At 36.0% G+C, this 27,674-nt stretch overlaps 1 long non-coding RNA gene across 1 annotated transcript; it reads right to left on the bottom strand.

Annotated features, from left to right (window-relative positions):
• On the bottom strand, positions 1–27,674 carry LOC139827376 (uncharacterized). The gene is made up of 3 exons (XR_011737903.1): positions 27,587–27,674; positions 2,585–2,683; positions 1–2,095 (listed from the first exon to the last, which is right to left on the bottom strand). It is a non-coding gene; the product is annotated as an uncharacterized lncRNA (long non-coding RNA).

Here is a 27,674-nt window from a genome sequence, read left to right as displayed (position 1 = left end):
GTTTTGTTTTGTTTTGTTTATTTTTTTACACTGTCTTTAGAGGTATGAATGAAAACACGTATTTCCACCAATCTCCTGATTTCTTTGCCTGCAAAACATACATGCAAAGAACATAGTTCTGTTCTTGTTATAAAACAGATGCTTACTGAATATATGCTTTATATTATACGTTTATTAAAACACTAGCTAGGTGTCTTAGCCAAGACTGGGGCTTCAGCATCACCTATTCTGTATTCATACAGCAAAAGAGAGCCACTATCAATAAAAATATACTTTCCTTCCAGAATGAAATGCCTCTACAAAAGCTACTTCAGCACTTCGTCTGCAAGGATGTTAACAACATCAATTTCCAGAAGTCCCCTAACATATGAATAGCTGCAGGTCTGCATTTTCATGTAATTTCTTCCCCACTTTCTTTCTCTTTTCCCCATGTATGGTCTCAGGAATTTATTCTGTACTTTCCAGAAATGGATTGCATTGCTGCAGGCAAAGTTCATCTCCTGAAATATGCAAAATGCGTACCCTCTTACATGACTGTAGATAGCACACGTATATACTAGCAACATTTTCCTCACTGTTTCATTTGCTTAATCAAGAAATTGGTCATTAAGGCCTGCACTATTTTCACAAAAGTAGAGAAAGATATTGTTCTATAAATACATTGAATTACACAACCAGCTTTAATCACAGTTAGGTATGGAAAAGAGGACTGTAATAATTTTATATTTTAATGCACAGATGATGACTGAAGGATTCTGGCTTCCTGATCCCCAAATTGTTGTACGTTACCCTCCAGTCACTCTTTTGCTGCACTACAAGGACGTCTCTTATTCCAGGAGAGGTGGAGGTATCAAATGATGCCTTTGTATTAAGTGGTTCAGCACTGCCTCCATCAAGATTAAGTAGGTCATTTATAAGAGCCCTCACACACACTGCATTTTGCTTCAGGAGTTTGAAGTTTAGCAGACAAACAGCCATCCAGACAGCAGCTGTGATCACACTGCACATGAGATAATTATTTTTCTCAAAGACTTCCCTTCCAAATAAGCACAATGTATCTTTAACATGCATAGAGAGAGGAAAAAAAAGGTGCTTTCACTATGCTTTCTCATATGGTAAAGGTTTTGTAAGCATTGTTTACACAGCATCAAAAGAAGTGCATGATGACTTTCTGGGCATTTGTACAGGCTTTTTATAGTTTTCTATATGTTGTTGCTACTCTTCTAAAAATGACTGCATGAAAATACAACCTAAAATAGTTAAACCAGTTCAAGCTATTCTAAACTTCCCACATTTGTCTAAGGGAAGTTTCAGGGGGTTTGTCACATTTAATTAGAAATACCACACTGATTGTGCACAATGTAGCAGATTATCAGGGCTACTTGTTAAATTATAAAAGGTTGGCTAAGCTTCAGAGTGAAGCTAGTGTCCAAATGAGCAAATTTGATAGTTTATGCTCACAAAAATAATTGCTTTTTCCTCCTTTCTTTTGCAGAATATGTTCTTTATCTGAGAAAAATATCAAGCCTATAGATCTCTAGTTAATGTCTGCAAATTAAATCTGGGTTCACAACAATACAACCAAGTAAAATTCCATGCCCTTTTATATGCCTTATCTGGTTTTAACATTTCTTATTTTTATGTTAAATTAATAATATACCCCTTGCTGGAGTATAGTATGTTTTCACCTCAGAAGGTCATTTATTGTGTATTCTGAGAACAAATGTTGAGATAAAGAAAAATAGAAATCTGCAAGAGGTGATATGCATGGATGGAAAGAGGAAGGATAGTATACCATATACCTTTTTCATCAGGACTGTCTGACATGAAAGACAGCTCCTCCTGCTCCAGCACCAAGACAGAAATCATGTCTCCCTGTACCAATGTGTCCTGCAGAAAACTAATCTGGTACTGGACACACATGAGGCTGAAACATGAGCTCCTGCACCATCCTCCATCATCCTTGGTGTCTCAACTCCATCAGTGCTGTCTGATTTTGACTTGTGGGACAACTCTGATTTCATGCCCAAGGTTATATGCTGATTTTCTTGGCTGCAGAGTCAACTCTGGAGGCAACACACAATCTTTACGAAAGCTAAAGAAAAGAAAGATGAGGATTAAACTTCTCAATTGCACAAGTCTTGAATGATAATTCATGAAGCATCAGTCATCTACTAACACTGCTGATGGTCACTGGAAAGTTATATTTCCTCTTTTAATTTCCAAGTATTATCTTATATTCAAAGACAGTTAAGAATACATTGATAGGGAGCAAAGTATATTTGCAAATAAGCAAAATAGATTTCAGGGAAATCCATCATCACTGAATAATGTGAAGCTTGATCAGTAGTTCTTAAGGTGATGTAAGCAGTTATATCTATCTTGCATCTTGGACTCACTGATTTCTCAAAGGTCTTCCTAGTTGCATAATTGCATGTAACCTCAAGCTCAATAGAGAGTGTAAAAAAAAAAAAAAAGTTCAAGTCATATACTCTGAAGCAGATAGAAACAAGTGAAGTAATGACTCTGATTCTGCACAATAAAAATAAAAATTGGCAGAAGACTCCTGCGTGGAAATACCCACCTGAAAACCTCTAAGGGTTGAAATAGGAAAAGGAGTCAAAATCCAGTTCCTCTGTATCAAGTCCAATCTCTCTATAGATTATCTGATTTATGTTGACACCTGTGGGCACAATAAAGACAGCTCAAGAATATCTCAAACCTGATGCACTGAAAGACACATCTTCACTCTTTGCAGTCATGTAGTCATCTCCCATCTATCACATAACCAACAACTGGATGGTTTGCAGGGGTCAAATGACTCCCAGTACATTAGAGACTGAGAAGAAGGGACGATAAAGGGGTTATTTCTTCTTCTCTCCCTCTCTTTCCTCCCTCCCCCCCTCTTTTTTCTCTCCTGCTCTCTGTCTTTTTCATATACTGTGGCAACTGTCAAAACAGCATATCTGCACTAATAAATTCCATCTCGAAATAATCTCTTTTAAAATTAAGTACCTTATTAAAGAGTAAACCTGTACAATGATTAATTTCATTAGGCAACATTCTTCCCTGAAGGCTCCTGTTTGTAATGAAACCTTCAGATAATCTCCATCTAGGGAAGCAATATGTCTGCTAAGTGCATTGCAAAATAATTATCAAATGACAAAATACAACATACCAAAATTTTTAGATGATTGAGTAATAATACTCTAAAAAATACGTGAACACCCCTTGGGTTTTTGTTTTTGTTTCATACTTTCAAGCTGTTTACACTGCATGGTGTAAAATTACCATGAACTTAACTAAAACTTTACACTACCAAGCCACCAGACCACTCTCACTAGAGCATACTTACAACATTCAGAACAAACATCCTGAACTAGAGAACTCTTAATTTAAAAAGATTGCCACATTTTGTATTACAGAAATCAGTATGTTCAATAGTCACATTCGTTTACAGTGTCTCTGTATGCCACTGTAATTTAATTAAATCCTGAATGTTTTGTTTACAAATTTTATCAAACATAAGCATTGAGGAAACTGCCCAACACACGCACAGAACAAGGCTTTTCTTAAAAACTTCATTTAGAGACCTGAATAGAGCCCTTTGCGGAATCTGTAATAAGGAGCTTGTTTATACATATTTATTGCCTGAAAATATCTGATGCCAAGACTCAAAAAAGACTTGTTTCAAATTAAGGTAACCTTCATCTTGGAGGAAGGGCTTAAGCTTATAGTTGAGAATGTGTTTTTTTTTTGTTTTCTCTACACAGACAGCTATCTTGTGTGGACAAAGGGCTGTACTGAAGAGGCCTTGCTGTGGAGGAATAAAGAATGTCTGCATTGAGCACAAATTCTTGTGCTGAATATTTACATTTGCATACAAAAGTTTAGACTCCAGTAAACAGGGATTATGCAGTGGATCTGCTCTTAGAAAGGTCTGGTTACTATGTGAAAAACTAGTTCCTTCTATTGTTCCCTTTATTGCTGATTTTATTTCCACCCATCAAGAATTCAGAGATAAAACATGTTCTGAACCCTTTTCAGATAAAGTTGCCTCATGACCACAATTCTTTCTGTATCTCAACCTCTGCAATTTGCTAGTTTGCTCTGATTTATTTAAATGTAAGCGTCTTTCAGCATAGTTATGCTCTGTTCTATATTAAAATTATTGCAAAGATATTCAATTTTCAGAACAGTGTAGTAGCTTAGACTACAGAATTGGCATTCTAGGAGAAAAATTCTGATTATTCAGCAATACAACTTGTACTTTTGAGTGTTCTACACAGGTCAGATGATGTCATCCCAATTGTCCTACTACTGTGACTATCTGAGCAAGGAGCTGAGGAGAAGGTAGAAGATAAGCAAGAGGAAATCATGGCTATCATATATGATTTTTCCAATTCTCTTGTTTGTTTTGAATTAAATGGTTGTCTACTTTAGGAAAGTACTGTTTTCCTTTGATTTTTGCATGCTTTTGAAAAAACAGGATTCTTTTCCTCATCTATAGTTATTTTGTTTTTAGGATTTAAAAAGTCACAACACACTTGCAAGTGTATTGTCTATTATATGCAGCATAATTTACTCAGTGATTGCCATTGCAAGTTCAATATTTGCTCACAATTTTTGCATGTTGATATCAGAGTCAATTTGAAATTACACCTTCCTTACCATTGGAAGGTAGGGCCTGATTCATTTCACATGCAGAACAATGCATTAACCACCACTGACACTCTCATTAACTCGTGGAACTCTGCTTTAAAGCTATATTTGGTTTGCTGTGCAGTATCGTATTTCATGTTTACTCGCACCATTCTGTGTAGGTGCATTCGTCTTTTACCTTTCATTTCCCCTTTTTCATCATCTCCAAATGAAAACCATTTCAATTAGGAGTATAGTTAGCATTCGTCAACACTGCCTTAGGCACTTGAGACTTCCAGATGATTTCTGTAATCTTTGGATGAACACAGAGAAGCTTTGTTTCTAGATTCAGACAAGATCAAGTCTACTCCTGCCATTACAGTAGATGCAGTGTTTAAGTGCTCTGGAATTTTATTTCATCATTTTTAGCATAGCGTATTACAATCAAAAGATTAATACCCAAACTAAAAATCTTCCTTAATGTGTTTTGGGTCCTATTTTCTGATTCAAAAATGTGTCTCCCAGTGTATCCTGCCTGGGGTTTCAGAGGTCTGCCAGTTCCTGGTGATGATCTGACTCCAGCCCAGGTGAGCCCTCTGGGATGGGAAAGCCCTTGGAACTGGCTGGTCTCACAGACCCTGCAGCAGCACCAGCTTCTCCAGCACAGTGAGGCTACAGGCTTGCTGGGGCTGCTGACCACAACTGCAGCGCTGCAGCACTGGGAAGGAGAGAAGGTGGCCTTCCAAGCAGGTCTTATAAGTCTTCTTCCTCACTTTCTAAGGTAAAAGGCAGTTAAAACAACTTTTGTTAAAATAATACTTTAAGCTGATGCTGGTGAATTGTACCGTATAAAAGGCAATGGGTCTTGCAGTGCACTGATTTAGGTACTTGGCATTTTCTGACTGCATCCTGGAAATAGTGTATTGCAATAGTCTGCATACAGCATGGAAAGGGAAACCCAGGTGCTACAATGTGAATCCTACCATACACAGTCACACTGCACACCCCGAACCCATGGTGCTTGGGCTCTCTCTGCCCAATCACCCTCCTCTTTGCTCCAGTAAATTGAATTTCAACCTATTAAGCTCAGGAGTTGAGAAAAAGAGTTTTAAAGAAAGTTACTTAATATTAATTTGAACGTCAAAGTATTCCATTAAAGGAAAAAAAAGTCAATAATGTTAAGATGTGCAATAGATTACATAAAAAGGGCTGGAGGAATAATGAAAAAAATGTTCGATATGTTATTCAGAAAAATTGTAGAATCTATCAAATTAATAGCTTGGTAAATATATTCAAAGATTTTCCAACCAAGGCCACAGTACTACAAGATATTTTAAAATACTATATAGGAAATGTAAGAAAATACATTACATCTCTAATTTGATGAGCAATGTAACAACACATCAACAGAAGCTATTTTTTTGAATGCACATTGAGAATTATAGCATATGAATGGATTGATACTAGTTAGATTTCCATGGTTAACATAGAGTTTCTCTCCTTCTCTGGATACTACTAAGTGAGCTTTAGTAGCTGTTTGTTGTTCAAGGTATTTTAAAAGGGGATTATTTATTTTTTTTTTAAACTAATGAATTCTGACATGTTTTAAAAATACCCATTTCCATATCCACCATACAAATATATGAGAAACTCAATAGCCAAATTCTCCACTAAAGTATCCTCTCTAATTTCCATCATGTTACACCAGGAGAAAATATCCAAGGATATCATGCATAGTGTAATCAACTCTGGATTCCATGAGATCAAAGGCAGAAATCACTCAATGTGAGCCAAAGAAATCTGTGGTATTTCTTCTCACAAACACCTTTCCTGGATCCTTAGAGATTGCAGAGCATCACTTGTAATTTGGGAATAATTCTGACTCTTTGAGTCATGAAGAAGGATGGTGTACAATTAGACAGTATAAAGTAGGGAAGACAGATTTCAGTAGATTTGGATGCAGTATTCAATTGACTAAGGCCTTTTTGTGTGTTACAAATGAGTGGACAGTTTCATTGTGATTATTGCTGAAACAGAAAGAAAGATTTGTTCCAAAATTATCCCATTTTCAAAAATATCTACCCATATAATGAAGTAATTGAGGTTGGAATTCCAGCCAGTTGGTTAGTTGGTTGTCTGGTATTGTACTCTGTAGGTCTTTGTTACAAGGTTACAGATAAAACTGCCTGAGAAGTAGGTTGTTTCCTACGTAAAGCATTTCAACTACAAAATCTCTGATTTTTTTTTTTTTTTTCAGTAATACTTCTAAATTTTAGCAAATAGACATATTTTTCCCATAGGAGTTGAAAACTCAGTACATTAAAAAATAGTCATGTTATATGTTGGCCAAAAGTGCATCAAGAGGAAAAATCTTTGCTAATGAACCAAATCTACTGAGAGCAGAGGCATGAGATTTTTGAATGCCCACGGGGAATTATTAACAACAGATGTGAATAAAATTTCAACTGAGTATTTTTTACATTCAGGTGTTTTGTTTGTGTTGAATAAATGTGATTTTGTGTGGAGGGCAGATACATCCTTCTAATTTTATTTTTGTCAAAATTTATTAATTATGTTTTGATAAAATATTTTATGAGGTATTTGTGAATGTGTAGTTCTTTCTTCTACCCTACCTAAAAATCAAGGCTTATTTCATTATCACCATATTTCTTTTGCTTCCTTGCTCTCACACAGAGAATGTGCTGCAGAGAGAAACCATCTTTTCAAATACTAGATGCACTTCGATATTAACAAAAATGGTAAGAAAATAGGATAAAAACAAAAATGTAATTGCTTTTTGCTGCGTGACTGATTGCTTCGACAATACAATTAAGCAAAAGGGAAAAAATATTGCGTCTTTGGCAGAAAATTCAGGGTGTAGCACACCACTAATCCTCATAGGACTTAATTTTCCACCAAAACTAAACAAAGTCCATTAAAAATATATCTGATCACCAGAAGAGAAAAAGACAATTCAAAAAAAGAAGATAAACAAACTACACCTCACACATCAGTGTTAGACCACAAACTGATTGTTTTAACTAAAGCTACTCTGCCTTGAAGTGCTTGACTTACAGAAAATATTTTTGCCTTCAACAGAGGGTTTTTTCTGCTAACAAAACTATCACTAAATAGTACTGCAACACATTATTTATTTATTTTTGTGGAAGAACAGCTTCAATGGATCCAAGTGTTTAATCTTGCTGCAAAACAAGAAGAATGGTATTGGTTTTATAAAATAGGTAAACTCATCTTCATGAGTAAATGCATATGTGTATTTTCGTGTTTTTTTTTTTTAATATATATATACGAAAGTGAATGTATATAAATATATACATACATAGATACATATATACATTTTACAAACTCATTTGGCTCCTGCCAATCTACTGTCACTTCTTAGGTGGCAACAGTTTTATTCACCTATGGAGTCAATGTTGCCTAGACGCACTCTACAGGGATTTTATTCATTATCCGGTGTTATCTAATACATCTTCAGAAGGTACAGTGGACTAGCATTTTCCTGATGAACGATCTCCAGTTTATTATGAGGCTATAAGATGATCAAATAAAAGCACCTCTGAATCTTAGTTACAGAGCTGATTGTTTATTTATGCTGCACAGTTAGAGAAAACAGCATCAGAGTGGTGATATTTTAACGGACTAACCACTGATATTTTAAATTCAGTTAATTTCCTTGTCTTCACTTCAAATTAGGTGGTCTGTTTCAGCAGCATATGATTAAAGTTTGTATTGTCTATGAAAGATGTAATTATCCCTTTCATTTTTAAAATCGCGTCTTAATTTTTTAGAGATCTATGTACAGCATGATACTTCACTTTAACAAATCTGCTTAATAGTAGTAGTTGAAAAAGAAGTAATAATAATGGTAACAACAGCAATTACAAAACCATGTAAAAGCAGTTTTCTATCAAAGTATTAGGATTCTCCTGAAAAAAATGATAATTCTCACAAAACCACACACAAAAACCAACCCCAAAACAAAAATCAAAAGAAATGAACAAACTAAACCAAAACAAAAACAAACAAAAAATTCAATCAAAAAGCCTTCTTTTTCAGGCACCAGCCCTAACCAAACTTCCCTTCCCAGTATGCTGTCATATACTGAAGAAATTTAGTGGCAGGCGTTATAAAGAGAAACTGAGCTCTGCTTCCTCCAGGTGGCAGAGGTGAAATTAAATTGGCATTTGAGTATGCTCAGAGCAATAAAACTTTTGTGTTATGATATCTTTTCTGTATCTTATTCTCTTATTTTGTTAAACAAAAGTCTGTTTTAAAGCCATTACAAAGTACAACTGAGGAAAACATTGCGCACTTCTGCAGGTAAAGCCCCAGCATTGCAAGCGTGAATGCATGGCGAAAAGTCACAGACATCAAGTGAAGAAAAGATGTAATTATAGTTTGGTTTCAACCCCAATTACTCTATCTATCTGTCTGTCTATCTATCTATCTATCTATCTATCTATCTATCTATCTATCTATCTATTAATTACTGGCTAATGCAGACTTTTGAAAGAAAGTGCTTCGCATGTTCGTTGGTTTAGCTAATTGAAAGTTACTTATAGAGGCCAGGCAGCAGATGTTTGAACAATTGATAAAGGCATTATAAGGGTCTTACCTGATCTGCTCTGTATTTCCTCTGGTAAAGGAGAAAATACAAATTTAATCTCAATTACATATATTTATTTTTTCTTGAGAAAGTAGGATCTGCTACACAAATAATTAAAAAAAAAAAAAAGTCTGTCTGATTTTCTTCGACACAGTTTACACCAACATCTCTCCACTAACCATGTCATGCTCCTAGTCTCTTTTTAATAAGAAAGTGACTCATAGCTCAATTTATTCTTGAACTATAATAATGACTAGTAGTAGGTGAATTATTTTGTTCAATTCTCTGCACTGTTTCAGCTGGAGAGAAGATGTGAACTTGTGTCTGCAGTCTACTGTGAGAGGATCCTTCTCACCACAGCAAGAGAAGATGGTATGTTGCAGGATCTCAATCTCTCCTCCTGAACACATTGTGTAAGAAATATAAATTAAGATAGAACAGGAATAGAAAATGTAACCAGCTGCCTTCTTTTCTTTCTTTCATTTCATTTTTTTACTCTTTAATTTGTGTTTGTTATCCAAAGAAAAAATATCTAAGTTTTGATTGTACCTAAAAAATACCCAAATAGTTCTATATAAAAGTTGATCTCGGTGACAAAAGAATTTTGATGCAATTGCCAAATAAAAGAACTCCATTATCAGAATTTTGCTCCTTTTAAAACCACTTATATTGATAAAAGACTGAGTTCATATTTAATACATTTTATGTCAAGAATTTATGCAAAGTCACCAGTAAATTCTCTCAAAATTTCCAACATAAAATTTCAGGTAATTACATTCTCTGAGGTACCATTACAGATATGCTCCTGTGGTCCAGTATGCTGATGAATTGCACAAAAGAACAAAGTAGCTAGACATAACAAATGATAGTAGGCTGTGGTAGCAAAAGAGGTGTGTTAGAACAAGACATGTTAATTCATAATTATGTGCGGATGTCTGAATATAGGGATGAGCTATAAGGCAGAGACATACATATAGGGTCAAACCAATCTATGTAACTGAGCAGGCAGTTAAACATTGGTATAGTTAATAGATACGATAGGAGATGAATAGATGGGATGGATAAGGAATCCAGCTTCCTGTAAAAAATAACACTGAAAGTTACTATGAAATAATATTTTTATCTTGGCATCTTTTTTCCTCTACTCTTTGTCAAATGAAACATACATGGAAACCTACATCTTCTTAAGAGAATAGCTATTATTAAAATAGTAAAAACAACAAAGTTTTAAACATACCAGTGGAAGGTGACTTGCTGAAAACATATTTTCTGTCTAGAAAGAACAAGTTAATGTCACTGAAATAACTTAATAAATATATGTATTTTTAACAACACATTAACTATCTTCCTGAAAAAAAAAAAATAAAAGCAAAACTTAAACTTATTTCTATCTGTATTTGTGTTTTTATTTTAAATAATCTAAGTCTATCAGCATCTGCAGTGCAACTCTGAATAGCTGGAATTCCTCACTGAGGGTACATGAAAATATTAGAAATCTCAAAGAAGTCTCACAATTTTCAAAACTGGTATAATTTTAAATATTTCAGCACCTGCACAGGTCTCATCTCTAATGTATTCAAATGATAAATTAAATTTTCACTAGATAATGGTGACAATAGGTTAACATACACTAGCAGAACACATCAGCAGTTTGTACACACGGACTGAGATTTTCTACAGGATGGGCACAGGATAGAAAAGGATTATGAAGACATTTGTAGCAACATACTGAACATCCTCAATATGCAAATGCACACAAACACACAGTGAGACCCAGCACTCCCAGTGAGCTTCAGATTCAAATTTTATTTAAGTCTATTATCTTTTGATCAGGAGTTTTGGTGAGGATCACTCTCTAACACTGTATAAAAGAAGACTGTGCTTTGAAAGTTTTTTCTAGTAACCAGACATAGGTGAATTCAGTCTTTTTTTTTTTTTTGAGTGCGTGTGTGTTTGTGTGCATGCATGTTGGTATTCATTCTGATTTTGCAAAAAACACCACATTTTACAGCCTGAAAATGAGCACAAAACTATTTGCATAACATCTGCACTGCTCGGAGGGCTGAAACACTACAGCAATTAGATCCATGCTCTATAAGATTCACATGCAATTTAGGAAACTACTATAGTTGAGCTAATTTAATGTTTAGTTAAAAGAAATTATTTTTATTTTCCCTTTATCATTAATCCTGTATCAGAAACCATTTAATAAACCATTTTATTTTTAAGCACATAGACATAAAAATATTTGCCACATGTATTTTTAAAGTGAAGAAACTTTGAAGGATACTGATTTAATCTGTTTAATGTGACTGCATCTATAGTGTGTGTTCTAATTTGACTGATTTTACACAGCTGTCATTCTACAGCCTATAATCTGTACGCATGTGATATAAGCACAACCTTTAATGAACAATATGTACATGCAAAAGTTGCTAATATAATGCTAGCATAGCAGCACCTGCCAACACCTCTACAATTAGAAGTCGGTGTCAGCATTTCAATTATAAAGCACCTCCTAATTTAGAGGATTATAACTTGACAGTAAAAATTCACTCTGTGTTGCAACTTGACATGTAAGGTCTCAGTTCAAAGCATTTTTATTAAAACAGGTTTCAATTAGTTTAGATATTATGACGTTATAGGAGACTACAGTGAAAATGGAAGACAGTCTGTGGATGTTTTTTCATCACTACTGTAGCTGAAATGCTTTGAAAGGGAAATCCACAAATATTACAGTTGTTTATGTGTAATTAGGACCACTGACTGAATTTTTTTCTATTAACATAGCAGTAAGATCTGAGCTTTAAAACTTCCCAGTGTTATGTTTGTTTCTTTCTCTTGTTTTTAGGAGGCATATATATCATTAATGTTACATATAATACATTGATTGTTTAGTATATTCATTTTTAAATGCACCAATTCACTGATGAAACAGACCATGGCAATACATGTGTGAACTTGTGGACTGAAGGTCCCTCCATAATGACATATCCCTTACTGATAGCATATCCATCAATTACAAACTTCTGAAGTGTGTATCGACACAATTGTTCCAGCTGGGAAATTACCATCTACTGTGTCAATAATCTGCTTATCAAAGTCGCCTATTGCTTTGCAGCAGCACAGTAACTGCTAGCTGCTGCTCAGATACAGTACTATTTATTGTGGAAAGGAAATAATTTTCAGATTGTGACAGGGTTAGGATCCACTGAGGGAGATAAATGACAGGGACTTGATTCTATTCTTAGAGGGGTGGTTGTAAGAGGAAAAAATATCAGTAACAACCAGATCAGTCCTGTGACCTTGTGGAAAATATTCCCCTCCACCACGATTTCTAGACCCTTTCATGCTGTTTTCAAAGCCCATAAGGACTGCAAAGCATTATGAGGAACTCCTAGAGTTCAACAGTTACATGGAATGATGTGCAAAGGTTCATGCTGCCTTCTTTTGTTGCCTGATGGAAAAAAGCATTGGTACTTGATGGGGAAAGTAAAGAGAACCACCTCTGAGTAAAGCCAGAATACTCTGGGCAACCTGAGGTGCTGGAGGATGGGCAGCTCACATACTGCAGCAGCAGGGGAAGCTTCTCAGTAGTAGTCAGATGTTAACTCCTGGGGCCAGAGCTGCACACACAGCTGCTCTTCATCTTGGTCATGCTAGTGCACGAGCATATCCAGGTCATATCTACCCCATGGCAGAATATGGGCCAAGTGAACCCACATTTGCCTGCAAATACTGTGCAGTCAAAAAGACAGTTCCTGAAATTGTCTTCTAAGGAACACATCAAACCTGTGCAGTTTACAACCACGTCAGCACTCCTGTGGACAAGGCAGTTCTTTCCTTGCTGAGAGACATGTCTGGGGCTTTGCTCCCACAGATGGAAACATTTGCATCACAATTTCAGCAGTGCATGTCAGAGCTCTAGTGTTGCAAGCAGGTGCAGTAGCTTGCATGTTGTGCCAGCAGTAGGTCCTGAGGGTTCAAGAGATCTTCAACTACATTACGGCATCTTGTACTAGTCCTCTTAAATTTAAAATCAAGATCAACAAACTTAGTTTGTTATCAGGCAATGTCATAAGTGGTTTGGAAATGGTTTGGAAATTAACGTTAATAAAACTATTACAAGCAAGAGCAAACTATTTACTGGTGGAACACAGCTTGCCAAAAAAAGCAAGATGTAAATTAAAAAGATGGACTTCCTTTATAATCTTTCACCTCCGTGCACTGCTATCACCCCTGAAAAGCTTTTGGTTGAAAATGATCCCAGCCACACTAGTATGTGAAACACATATCCTCTGGTACTACTCTTCAGTGCTCATTATTTTACAGGGGATTTTTAATTGGTAGCTGATTTCTCTTTTGCATCCGTTTTTTCACAGTATCTTAAAATGTCAGAAGTCCATATATTCTAAGTGCCCCTCACTGTAATTTAGTGAAGTCACCATGTTTTCCACCATCTTTGAGAAGTCATGAGTAGAGACCATAGCTCAGAAGTAGTGTAGGCTGTGATTTATGTGATTTATGTACACTTCAGCCAACATCATACCACACACTAATTCTTCTGCTGTTCTGTTGTTTCATTTAGAAATCTATGCAACAACAACAAAAACAACAAAAGGTCTGGTCCTCCATATTATATTAAAGTCATAAGTTTTTGCTTCAGTCTTTCTAGAAAGGTAGTTTTTACTTTGTTAATATTTTTGACTCAACATAGTGGCATGCTAATCGTCAGAAGACATGATTAACATGAACTAGTAGATGGCTGTGCAAAGGTATTCTAATCCAGACCCTTTGGTGTGCATATAAAGAAAGACCAAAAGATACTCATTAAGATTAATTTAACTCATGTAACTCATCCTTTGTATCTGTCATTGAAACGTTAATATTTTTCTCTCTTTTCTGATTATGACATTGAAGTCTATCAGTTGATGATAGTTCATCAGTGCTTCAAAAAGACAGTAAAAGTTATACCCTAAAATTTAGATGTGCATCTTCTACAAACATTAAAATAAATACTTCTATTATCTGTATAATACATTTGAACACAACTTTGCAGCACCCTCTAGTGATGCATTGACAAAGCAGAATGTTCTGGAAAATGAAGCGATCAAAGAAACTACCTTGATGTGGAGAAAACCACTTTTGACATTGCCATGATGGCAGAAGGTGTTCACCTTCACTGTTCCATCTTCTTAAGGTAAATTAGAAAGACCTGATTTCTCCAAGGCTCTTGGAAACAAAAATGCATTTAATTGACTTGAAATTATTCCAGTAGAGGAAATGGATTTATTTTGTATTTGAAGCCACGCTGTTAATATAGAATCAAAGACCTATTATATCTGTTAAGACCCTAAATTGACACCTGTGGAATTCCTAATTTCTCTTTATTCCTTATGACTTAGATCTATCATTGTTCAATGCTTCCTGTGTCAGTGTGTTCCTGCAGCACAATGATGTGATAGCAGACACCTGGCAGCTGACAGATTTGCTTCACTGTAGGGAAGTATATGAACATGATTTTTGGAGTTTGGCATAGTTTGGCTCCTAATAATTTAAACTCTGCTTCAGAGCATCTCATATCCTAAGGTTATGAACAATTTTTCTTCCCTTTCAACAACCATAGTTCACCTGCTAATACTAAACCATGGATGTGTATGCAAAAATTAGGTTGTATTACTGATTTACGTCTAAAATCATTATAATCTAGCTTAGAAAATGGTTAATGGAAGGGCAAAGTTGTCTGGCAAGGTATTGGTGGGGTTTGGTGATTTTGCTATTGCATAAATGTTTATGTTGCCATAAATGGAAATGATGCACATGATAGAGTAATCTGTTTAACAGGATAGCTCTGGATATACCATAGTGTGTAAATCAAAGTTTGAGTTACGGGGTTTTCAGTTTTTTTCTCTTCAATAAAACAGCATACACGTCTAACAAGTTAATAGGAGCATGACTTTGTGTGTGTGTGTGATTCTTGACATACAGCTGCTCATTCTGTTAAGTGATGCTTTGCCCTGTGAAATATGACACTTCTTTCTTTCCTAGATCTGCATATATATATACCCAAAGAGATATAACTAAGTATAATGACCTAGCAGAAATCTTAAGATGTGATACTTTTGAGTTGTTTTGCTGCATTCAGAGGTGTGACACTTTAGCTGGTATTGGAAAATTGGTAATGTAGTTTCCTCAGAAAAAGAAACATTACTACTGTCTTTCATCTTTTCAGCTCTCTTCTCTAAAATAAAGGTTGTCATACTGTTATACACACAGACAAAAATGGCAACGTAGAATAATGACAGTTGATTTGGTGTTGATACATCCTGTGAAATCTAACATCCTCCTTTCTTGTTTCATCCACTCATAAATGCTGCATATGTTTATTTGTCCCTCCCCTTTCCCAGTCTGATCATAAAACAATTATAAGAAAGGTTATCTTTGTAAAGCTTCCTTGAATTCAGTTGTTCTTCCACCATATATACTGTCTTCATAAATAATCACCCATTAGAATAATGTCTCATAAAGCTTCTTAGAGCAACGTATTTTCCAGGTGTTATGGTTTATTCATTGTCCCCTGCACTCTCACATACAGATGGTTTAAAAACATTTTCAGTACTCACTGTTGCTACATGGTTTTGAAATGTCTAGAAATAAATGATATGGACAGAAGATAAATAAACCTTCTTTTAATGCACACACCTATGGTTTAAAATGCTAGTGTTGTACAACAAATTTGCACAGAAACATATTAAAAGAGCATTACTTGTAAAATTTCATAGAATAACTAATAACTGACATATATTGCACATAGTTAATAAAAGTAACTTTCTTGGGGAAAGAACACTAAAAATTAAAAAAAAAAAAAATCAGAAAAGCAGTCAAATATGCACCACCTGCAAGAGCAACAGAGATACCTTTTCAGGATGAAAAGAAATACTATTTTCTCCAACAGAATATATTTTCTCTCTGAGGGCCTAGAAATAAAGTCTAAACCAAAGCTTGCTTAAATCCCCATCACTTCAGGTTTTGTTGCAAATACTACATATTGACTGTGTTAGAGACTGATTTCTGTACCTAAAATCAAACTTAAGGCAATCTGTCATGTAAAATAGTGATTGTTACAAAAACAATTTACAGCAATAGTAGTAGAAAGTGTAGGAAAATCAACTATATCTAATGCAAGTCTCTGTCCCCTTTATGGCCCAACACAGAGTGGTGCTTTTTATAGTGTGACCATACCAGATCTCTACACAACTCCACTTATTTTGTAGTTGGCTCAGATAATAATTTCTCCTTGCTTTTCGTATTCTGCTGTTCTCTCTCTTGAGCAAGTTAACACTGTAAAGAAAGTGTCTAGACGTAACTTCAAAAGATATTTATTCACTATGTACAATCAACCACTAAAGGTGTATATGTGTAGGAATGACAGATTACATGAATCTTTAAAATTATTTGATCTACTGATGGACACACTTCCTTACATATTCTGTAGGGTCATTATTATACCACAACTTATTTCTTACTTCTGATAATTCACCTCAAGAAGCTTCTTTGCAACTATCTGCACCTTACTCCTAGACTATGAAAAAAAATCCTATTCCATCTCTTGCATTCATTTCCTCCTCCATTAAAAGTGTATTTTTTCTAGACGTTTCAATAAACTCACTGAGGTGTCTGAACATTGTTTTTATTTAACTTACCTAAAAAACTTTCTATACTCTTACAGGCACACATGGATCTAAAATTTGTTAATTATTAATGCTTCTTCCGGTTCAGGTGATGCCAATTCATTCAATTCTAGGAATTTTGCAAAGATCAGATCTCCTCAAACATCACACTACAGATCATATAATTTCCTTTGCTCTTGCTTAAGAATACTAGGGAAAGTAAGCCTTTTTGCATTAATTCAATTTTAATTCATCATCGCAGATTACTTAAGTCCTTCATTACAATACCAACGTAATGTCAAGACTGTATATTTCATTGATTTGAAAAAGATAAATTCAAATTTTATTTCAATGTATTAGAGGAGACTACTGAGATAGAAATGTTTGCTTCATGTTAAAACTGTGTGTGTATCTTAGTAGACACAGTATCTTTGTATCTTGATTTTACTCTACTATGGCTGCAGCCTAGTTAGTCTCTGTACAGTGATCAGAGGTAGGACTTCATAAATTACAAACAGTAAGAAGTAGTACAATATATTTCATTCCATTTAATTTCATTTCCACTTCTGAAGAAATTACAGAAATCACCAACCCACATGATAATGTGGTAATGTCTGACAAATTCTTTCTTTCTGGGTAATAATTCAGTGGGTATCTTGGTATTACTTAGTGATACATTGTTCCCATGCAAGCAGTTGTTTTTGGTTGGTTGGTTGGTTGGTTCGTTTTTTTAAATTTCTTTGGGGTTTGGCTCTCTGACAAAAACAGTGGCTAATATTTTCTATTCAGTAAAGTATTACTTTTATAAATTGATCTGAAATTCTTAGAATCACATTCTGTTCTATGATTTCTGGAAATGTAAAAATACTGTATTTTTGTGTTATGTCATACGAGTGTTATCATTTTCTTCAGCATGTGATTGAATTTGTTCTATGAGATATGATCTCACCAATTAATATGTTTCTAATTGCCTGTGATCCCCAAATATTTTTCATCAGTTACCATTAAACAGTCTTAAATATTTTGTTTTATTTTTCGTGTTCATGCTTCTAAAATTGCCTTTACTTTACTTAAGAAAGGATTTTCCTTCCTACTGTATTCTTCCACGTTCTTCACAAAACAGTATCTCAAAGCCTCATGTCTGCTCCAAACACCTGGGATCTGTTTCCATATTTAGTATTGCTCAAAAATTCTATAGTGTGTCTTGAGTATTAGTGGTTTAATTCAGTTATGTACTGTAACATTTTTAAAAGGATGTTCCTATTTCCACTACAATTTTCATATTAATATATCACAGGTTATAATATGTTTTATTCTAGCTTAGGTGTCTTCACTGCCTTACATCACAGCCAGTCAGAAGAACAGTTTTTATGTTCTTTGGGAGTCTATACTGTATTTGTTCCAGTTTTTGGTAAGAAGTTTTTTCATCCTTTGTTTCCTCTTTGTGAGCAAATGTCTTGATATAGACAATTTTGTACCTGTTGTTTTACTCTTATATCATAGATGAGCTCAATGGCAGAAGTTAACTGTTGCTAATATCATGTCACTTCTAATAAAGTGCTTTCCCATTTCAAGCTTTGTAGCACCTCTCTCCTCCTGTGTAAAACCAGTGTGATTATTTTTAAAGATAACAAATCCACACTTCTATGAAGGTGTAGAAGAAGTACAAAGATTGATTTCCTGTCTTCATTTCTGTATAGAATTTATGAAAATACCATATCAAACCACCTGCTGAACCCTGTTGTGTATTCCACAAGTAAATATGAATGTATAGACTTTAAAGCGCTATTAAAAATACAAAGTAGCCTTGTTTGTGTGAAGGTTTTACTGAATTTACAGACATGTTATTCTTAATTTATCCTTGTATATCTAACCCTGGCATGAATTCAAGTGTAAAGAAAGCACTGTGTAATGCAGTCCAAATTACTATCATAATAGTTTTTGCCATAACCATAAAGAAAATTTCACTTATCACTTGCCTTGTAGTGAAAATATACCAAGCTCCCAGTATATCACGTCATGTATTCCATGGAATGTTGTTACAAAACATTTACAAGACACATACAGAAAAACCAGCTGATCAGGCCCAGTCAGAATGGGTTAATGAAAGGCATATCCTGTTTGACAAACCTGATCTCCTCTTATGACAAGATGTCGTCTACCTAGACTTTAGTAAAGCCTTTGACACTATTGCCCACAGCATTCTCCTGGAGAAACTGGCTGCTCGGTGCTTAGATGTGCACACTCTTTGCTGGGTAAAAAACTGGCTGTATGGCCGGGCCCAAAGAGTTGTGGTGAATGGAGTCAAATCCCGTTGGTGGCCAGTCACAAGTGGTGTTCCCCAAGGCTCAGCACTGGGGCCAGTTCTCTTTAATATCTTTATCAATGGTCTGGATGAGGGGATCAAGTGCACCCTTGGTAAGTTTGCAGACAACACCAAGTTTGGTGGGAGTGTTGATCTGCTTGAGTGTAGGAAGGGTCTACAGAGGGATCTGGACAAGCTGGATTGATGGGCTGAGGACAACTGTATGAAGCTCAACAAGGCCAAGTGCTGGATCCTGCACTTGGGTCACAACAACCCCAGGCAGTGCTACAGGCTCAGGGAGGAGTGGCTGGAAATCTGCCTGGAGGAAAAGGATCTGGGGGTGTTGGTCAGCAGCTGGCTGAATATGAGCCAGCGGTGTGCCCAAGCAGACAAAAAAGGTCTCCAGCTTGTATCAAGAATAGTGTGGCCAGCAGGACCAGGGAAGTAAGGCCCAACCTTGAATTCTGTGTTCAGTTTTGGACCCCTCACTACAAGAAAGACATTGAGGTGCTGGAGAGAGATCAGAGAAGGGCAACAAAGCTGGTGAAGGGTCTAGAGCACAAGTCTGATGAGAAGTAGCTGAAGGAACTGGGGCTATTTAGCCTTGAGGCTGAGGGGAGACCTTATCGCTCCCTACAACTAGCTCAAAAGAGGTTGCAGGAAGCTGTGTGTCAGTCTCTTCTCCGAAGTAGCAAGCAATAGGACAAGAGGAAATGGTCTCAAGTTGTGCCAGGGAAGGTTTAGTTTGAATATTAGGAAAAACTTCTTCACAGAAAGGGTTGTTCAGTTATTGGAACAGGCTGGTCAGGGAAGTTGTTGAGTAACCATCCCTGGAAGTATTTAAAAGACATGTAGATGTGGTACTTAGGGACATGGTTTAGTGGTGGACTTGGCAGGTTTAGGTTGACAGTTGGACTCAATGATCTTTTCCAACCTAAATGAGTCTATGATTCTATCACAATAATGACAGCTTGGGTGAATGGATCCAGAAGTCCCTATAATATATGTAGTATAAAGATGTTTAATTGTTTTAATTTGCATTGCTTTTCTTTCCTACATTTTATTTACCTCTTTTTGTTACTTTCCTTTTCATTACTATTATTTTTATTATCCATTATTAAACTGCTTTAATCTCAACCTACAAGTCTTCTCACTTTTACCCTTCCAATTCTCTGCCCCTACCCCCCTGGAAGGGAGTGAATGAGCAACGGTATGGTGCTCAGTTGCCAGCTGGGGTTAGATCATGACAATGCCATGAATGCAGTATTTTCTTTTCTGGCTGAACAGCCAGCTGCTGACCTACACTCAAGCAGATCAACACTCCCACCAAGTATTTGTCAATGATAGGAAGACTTCAGTAATTGCTTCACTTTGTTGTGTTATCCATGACGGCATTTATGGACCAGGAATCCAGCACACTGGGCACTTTACAAACTTGCAACAAGGATCCCACAAAACTTTCAGTTTAAGCCTTAAATCCTTTTTCTTTGTAGTTGATCTTGCTCAAAGTTCCAAATTATGCCAGTTAAAAAATACACATAATCAGGTTTTCCTCATTAGTCATTTTTGTTGTCATCATCTCTTGTAACCTAGAAAATGGATTGAAGTCTGCAGAGATTTTTGCTTCAACTTTCTTAGATCACTTTGTGTTCTGGCTGACTTGTATTTTTATGTGCATCAAAGGGAGGGAAAAAGAAGAAATATGTATTTACTGCTTCCATATAACTCACGCATAAGGAAAGAAAATACTTGAATAATAAGCATTCACAGCATCTTATTCTTGCACTGAATTGTTACTGATGCATCCCCAAAGACTCCTCAGTGTGGTCTGATTTAAAATGGTCTTTGAAGCAGCTACAAGATTGTTTTGAGCTAATTATCAAGTAACAACACACTATCAATTTGACAAGTTGCATCATTTCTAAGTGAAGTAAGGCTCACTCCTAAGTTTTGTTTTGCTTTTTGATGGTAAAACTAATTCTGACCTTAAGGCATGTGAATAAATCTCATGTCCGACAGCTTGCTGAAGCAACTTCTGAAATGACACCCAGCTATTCATTATCTTATTAGCTGATAATATGTCATGTGAAATGATATCAATTAAAGACAGGTAAATAAAACAGTGTGGTGAGAAAGCCTTTTAGTATTTCAGTATAATTAAGAAATGGGGAGGAGAAAGAAAATACTAAGGGAAAGCCTGAACAACTTGTTTGTATGTAAAGAAAAATAAATTAAAGTCTTGTAAAATTTAAAGAAAATTTGGTTGGTGCTGATGAGGGTCAGATTAGCATGTCCACTGTTTTTGGTGGGGTTAGTACATGAATTAAGGTTTTACTCAGTAAGAACGAAGGTTGATAGCACTATACAACCAGTTAATGGCTGTAACCAACTATGACTTGTGTCTCACTCTCTAATGTATGAGTATTTCCCTCATAGATCATCCTTTTGGATAGATCCTATAGGATCTATCTTTTGAGGTTTGGTGGGGGAATATACATTTCACTTTTTTCCTGGAGTTGCTGCTTCTTCTGCTTGCAAAGAGCGGAAGAACTCTGTTTCCCTTTAAAAAGTGGCAAAATTCTCCAGCCCATTTCCCCTGAAGTTATTCAGCAATTTGACTGACATAAGGTTTAGTCACAGACTTTGAGATCTTGGATTGCAAGTAACAGATACTGAATTCCAGGGCACTAGAAATAATTACAGGTCAATTCAAAGTAATGTTCCAAACAAATAAATGGAACTGCTCATAGCTATTCAGCAATTTTATCATATTTGTAAATACTGAGGCTGGTTTTGATGCAGCTCAAGCACTCAAATGTGTTTTACTCTTCACCTTCATCAGAGAACATAATATACAAGAGAATAAGGTCTCATTTAACAATTTATCTTTCAAAACTTAGTCTTTATGAGGAGACAAACAGACTTCCGCCTTAATTTATCATTGTCTAAATGAATGTAATGTAGCATAAAAAGAGTCTAAAAGTTTTAGTAGTTCCTAGCCAGCTTAAGATACAGAGTCAGACCATATTGATCCAGGGCCTAACAGAACATGGTGAAGAGAGGGTCTTGACTACTTCCAGCACAGGAGAGCAATGGAAATTTTAAACAGCATAGGTGAAAATTCATCCTTTCTAGGCTTGTGCTTCCATTGCTGCTGAAGCAACATAACCAGAAAGTAGACAGGGAGTTGTTTTAGCTGTTTGCTTTAATCAAATGCACCTGTGAGATTACATTTCCCTAACTCTCAAAGCTGGCATTAAAATGGATTTAGCTAGCTAGCCAGAGTTCAAGTTCACCTTTAAGAAGCTATATTAGCTTTGCCTAGTAGCCTGTTTAGTAATGCAGCATACAGCATGCCTGGCTTTAGACAAGACTAGAGATCAAATCTAACCTCATAAATCTCCCAGTTCGTGACTACAAGAAGCTGTCAAAAACTAGATGTTGTTTCATTCTCCAGGGGCTGGTGCACTGCTATGGATCTCTCTTAAGTGCCCTCTAGCAGCTGATCACCAAAATGTATAATAGCCTTGGGAAGGACTACACCACACTTTTGACCCCTGAGGTAATATTTTGATAGGGTTTGACCTTAATAAGTCTGCCAGCATTAAAGCCTAAGAGTAAGAGTAAAGGAAAACCTTTTCTGAATAACAAATAGCTGAAGAAAACATTTTCTGCACAGTCCATAAATTATTACATTTACCTCTGGCAAGTACATTTAGAGAAAATCGTGTTCTGAATCACAGTTTGGAATACTCAGATTCAACACCAGTGCTAACCCAAAAAGACTAGCTTGCAAACAAATGCTGTGCAAAATTTTACCACTTTCACTCAATTTGATCATTATTTAACCAACAAATCCTACTGAAAACAAATGGCTGGACTTCCCTCCCTTTCTGATTTACATTTATTCTACTGTTCAACTAATTTCATTCCAATGTAGGTCAAAGGATAAGGAATTCAGATATCTTAGGGTGTTGTTTTGTTTTGTTTTTCCTTTTCACTATAATGAAAGAGAAAAACCCTTGCCACTCTTACTGACAACAGATTCTGAATCAGGATTTGTAACCCTAATACTTGACCACTACAACTACATTCTGACAAATCACTTTCTTCTTCCAGTCCCTTTAAAACCATGTGTCACAGATAGTGTTTTCTTTTCTTTGAGCCTTACCACTAATATAGTTCCCTGCTGTACCTTGTGGGAAAGTGGTGTCATCTGGGCCACTGGGTCCATGATGAGCTTAATTTCTGTAGGATGCCAGTGAAGTTAAATGGTTTACATAGTGTGAAGAAACAATTAAGCTGTCTAGAAGCTACATGATGCATAGCAAAATAATAGGTAAGAGGAAGACAGAAGCTTCAGAGTGAGCTAGTTTTGCTGTCCAGACAAGCAATTTGGAGTGGCTGAATTGATGATGAAGGGCACACTGGCATCAAATTTAACTGCAGCAAAACCTTTTCAGCAATTACACTTCCATGCTGCTTTTTCAGTGCTGATTTTTTTTTTTTTTTTTTAATCATCACTGTACTCTAAAAGTACTTGCACGTATATAAGTAAATATTGCTTCATGCAGATTTACCTCATATTGTTCTGTGGGAGTTTGTAAACCAAATGCAGATTTCACTCTATGTGAAAAAGTTCAGGGAAATTTGCTTGGACTTTGCAGCCTGTGGGGAACACAGCTTGAGAGGCTAAGTGTCCTTGAAAACAACTAAGGCACTTTCTGGAAATTCTGTCCCTGATCTAAGAGTAGAGTTTTCTCTTCCTACTAAAAGCTATGACACAAAAGCCACAAAGATGATCTTCAGCTACTTTGACAGCTGCTGAGAGTGGTTTTATGAGTAAATTCCATCAAAACTTACATAACTGGTAGGAGTGGAAATTAGATTCTAGTTGTTAGAAGTTTGACAATTATTTTAAGAGGTTGAATATATTTTCTCTTCACAGAAACAATGACACTGTGTAAATTGTGTATGGATGACATTAAGGTTCATAAATCAATTCTGCTAATTTTTTTATGACAAGAAATATTCAGGCCATGGTATGCTTATTTACAGGTGAACCTTTAGAAAAGAATTGTGTATGTTCTGCTTATTGCTCATGTAAATCATAAGCAAAAGAATAGTGAAATGTCTGCATAACCTTTTTTTGTGGCTGAAATGTAAGTCTAGCTTTTCAGAGGTTTTATTGACTCCAGTTCCATAGTATCTGAGCATTTCCCAGGCTAATTAGATTAGCATACCAAGGCTCCTAATGGAATCTTCAGCTCTGCTCCCTCAGTCATTGTGTGAAACTAATTGGGGAAGGTTTGTTTGTTTATGTTTGTAGCGAAAATGGTAGCTACCACTGTGAATGTCATTCTAATTATGGTGGAAAATATTTTTAAAAGAGAATATGTAGAGATGGGGACAGACTTTGAATTACTCCAGTCTTCCCCAAAAACTCATTCTACACCAAGATCTGCTCCGACTACTCAGCTGTCATAAATGTATCTCTCTTGTACTGTGATCTGAAGTATCAATGACAAAGATAAGATGTTTCCTAATGAAGACTCTGCAAGAAGAACCAAGATTTAGAAGTCTTTGGGAAGTTAATTTCTAATAAAGAGTTTGCTTTGTTTGCTTATGGCAAGCTGCACCTGTAAACCAAGGCTCTTGAGACAGTAAGGAAACAACGCACAACCTTCCAATATAAAAATAATAGTAATTACATTCTGGTCCATAGATCACTGTGCACAGATCCTCAGCAGATGCAAAGAATATTGTAGAAAATGGTAAAGTCATCCTTGAAATGAGAAAGGTTATTTATCAAGTTGTCCAATCAGAAGCAAAAATAATTAAACCTAGTTTCACATGGGTTTTTACATTTACAGTCCTAGTGCTTCTCTGTGACATGTTCATCTGAGGAGAAATAGTTCTAAAAGGTTCGGTAGGGACCTACACCTATGTGGATTGATTGACCAACTCACATACACTTACTAGCAATATGGCTACTGTCAAAAGAAAGCGATGAGGCTGAGTTCTTCCTAATTTCTTCTCAATAGGTGTGCTACTTTAATTCTCTTATGCATAGTTAAAAAATAGTTTATTGAACATAATGGTCTTTATACCTCTCTTTCATATCTGGTTGAAATTTATGAAAGGGCTTACAGGTAGTTCTGGAGAAAACTGGGTGACAGATAAGAAAAAAGACAAATGGGAATGGACAAACAATAGGCAAATAGATGATGTAACTGCATAAGGCTTAGTTCCATAGGAAACCAGGCCAAAAAACAGTAACCTATTTCTACTCAAAGAAAATGTTATCTCATCATTTAAGCTTGATAACAAAGCAACCTTTGAAGCCTTGCATCTCTTTGATGAAAAGGAGCTGCCACTTCCAGTGGAAATATGTGACACTGCTTTGGAGAAACCTGCTCTTCACAGAAGAATTTTGCCTGAACCTTCCTGGCAATTTGGTATGAATATTGGATGCTAAAGTTACTGATATATAGGACATAATCCATTAGAAAAAACAAAAAAAACCAAACAAACAAAAAAAAAAAAAAAAAAAAAAAACACAAAAAAACCCCAACAGATGTTTAAATCTGTGTGTTATAAATACTGTTTAAATGCAGATGAAGAGCAAGCTATTTATTTAAAATCAGTCAGTTGCTTATACCTGTACAGCACATTTGAAGGTATCTGAGAAGATAGGTATCACTATTCTATTTTACAATTTAGAGAACTCATACACAGAGATACTAAATAGCTTAGATAGCTGTTATCTGAACAGGCACTGTGGAAAAGTCTCTAAGTCCTCCTGGAAGGATAGCCTGTTCACCAGTGTGGGGTGACTGAATTCTGTAATATCATCTGATCATCTAGATTACTCTAGAAAAAGTCTGTCCATTATCCTAATAATCCTGTCTGGGTGGAGAGAACAAGAAGGACCAAGGAGAGCATCTTCCCTGTGGGAAAGACTGGAAGGAGCATCTTTCGGTGTTTGTACCACATCATTACAATAGGGGAAAAGCACCCAAAATCATAGGCTACCACCACACACCTGACCTCTGTAAAGCCCCATAGAGACCTCTTTCTCAGAACCATGAACAAACTGTTAAGCCAAATAACAGACAGCAATACAGGAGAGAAGTAATGAAGCCTATCCCTTAGGATTGGGGATGTGTGTGTACATGTGCTCCTGCATGTGTGTGCATGCATGTCTAGATGTTAATGTGTAAAACCTCACATATTAATATGATATAAATCCTTCAGGTAATGACCAGCTTTGAAGATTTTTCACTAGACCTGTAATGTGGAAGACTTCACTACAAATGGAATTCTGCAAGGCTCAGAAACAAAAAAGTTTCATTGCAAAAACTGCAGAAAATAGCTCATTAGAGAAAATAGTAACAAGAAAGGACTCAGCAGTCTAGAAGCAAAGATGGTTTCTTTATCTCTCCTGAGATGTCAAGACCAATCAGGCAAATGGTTATGTGATAATATTTATCAACAAGCAGGGGGACATCAGAAGAAATGAGATGATCAAAGAATGTAAATGTTTCTTCTTACAGCTAAAGAGAATTCTTCAAGGTGTCTCAGACTTGTGAAGAGGCAAAATGCCATCACAAGATGTGCAGAATACAATTACACATGTAGTCATGGTGGCATATTATGAAGATATACTACCTATAAAGTAAGGTGAGATCTAGAGGTATCTCATGGCTTTGGCAGTCTTACAGAGTACCTATATCATTATCCCTGGAAGGTGTTTATTTTCACAGAGCAAGGTGAGTTGCATAAAGGTGTCTGAGGATGATAGAAAAACTTGCAGTAAGTGGAGAGGAAAGGATGTAATTACACATTCATCCACTGTATAATTTCAGCGTGTGTCAGCATCTTGAATGTTATATGCAGCTCTAGTCCCTTCATCTCACAAAGAATATAGCAGAATGGGAAAAACACTCAAAGACAGCAACAAGAAAGACAAAAGTTTTGTAACATCTTCTGAACAAGCAAAGATTGAATAGACTTCTCAGCCAGGGAAAGAAATTACTTGAGGGGTTATGTCACAGAGGCACCTCAAAAATCATTTTAGACAGGTGATAAACTCCAAACAGACTTTATTCTAACCAGAACTATTTAGTGGAAAACCAACTAGAAACAGGGTTAATCCAAAATTATTCAGCATTCTGACAACCTTATAAAACACAGATTCAGATACCGGTTAGGAGTTTAATTATTATGTAGCCAATTCAACCTCAAGATATCCCAAAACTCTAGAACGATGATTCAAAATGCACATCTTCCCACTCATATAAAGTGAGGACTCTCAAGGATTCCCAGAAAATCACTTACCAGTAAGGCAAAGTGTATCAGCCCTTGAGGTGCTTCCCTTAGATGGCATCCCGGTCTGAGGAGGAGAGAGCCTTCCACTGCAGAGCCA

Source organism: Patagioenas fasciata, chromosome 2 (assembly GCF_037038585.1).
Source record: "Patagioenas fasciata isolate bPatFas1 chromosome 2, bPatFas1.hap1, whole genome shotgun sequence".
Taxonomy (NCBI): domain Eukaryota; kingdom Metazoa; phylum Chordata; class Aves; order Columbiformes; family Columbidae; genus Patagioenas; species Patagioenas fasciata.
Note: the sequence above shows the minus strand (reverse complement) of the source record. Positions and strands in the feature narration are given on the sequence as shown.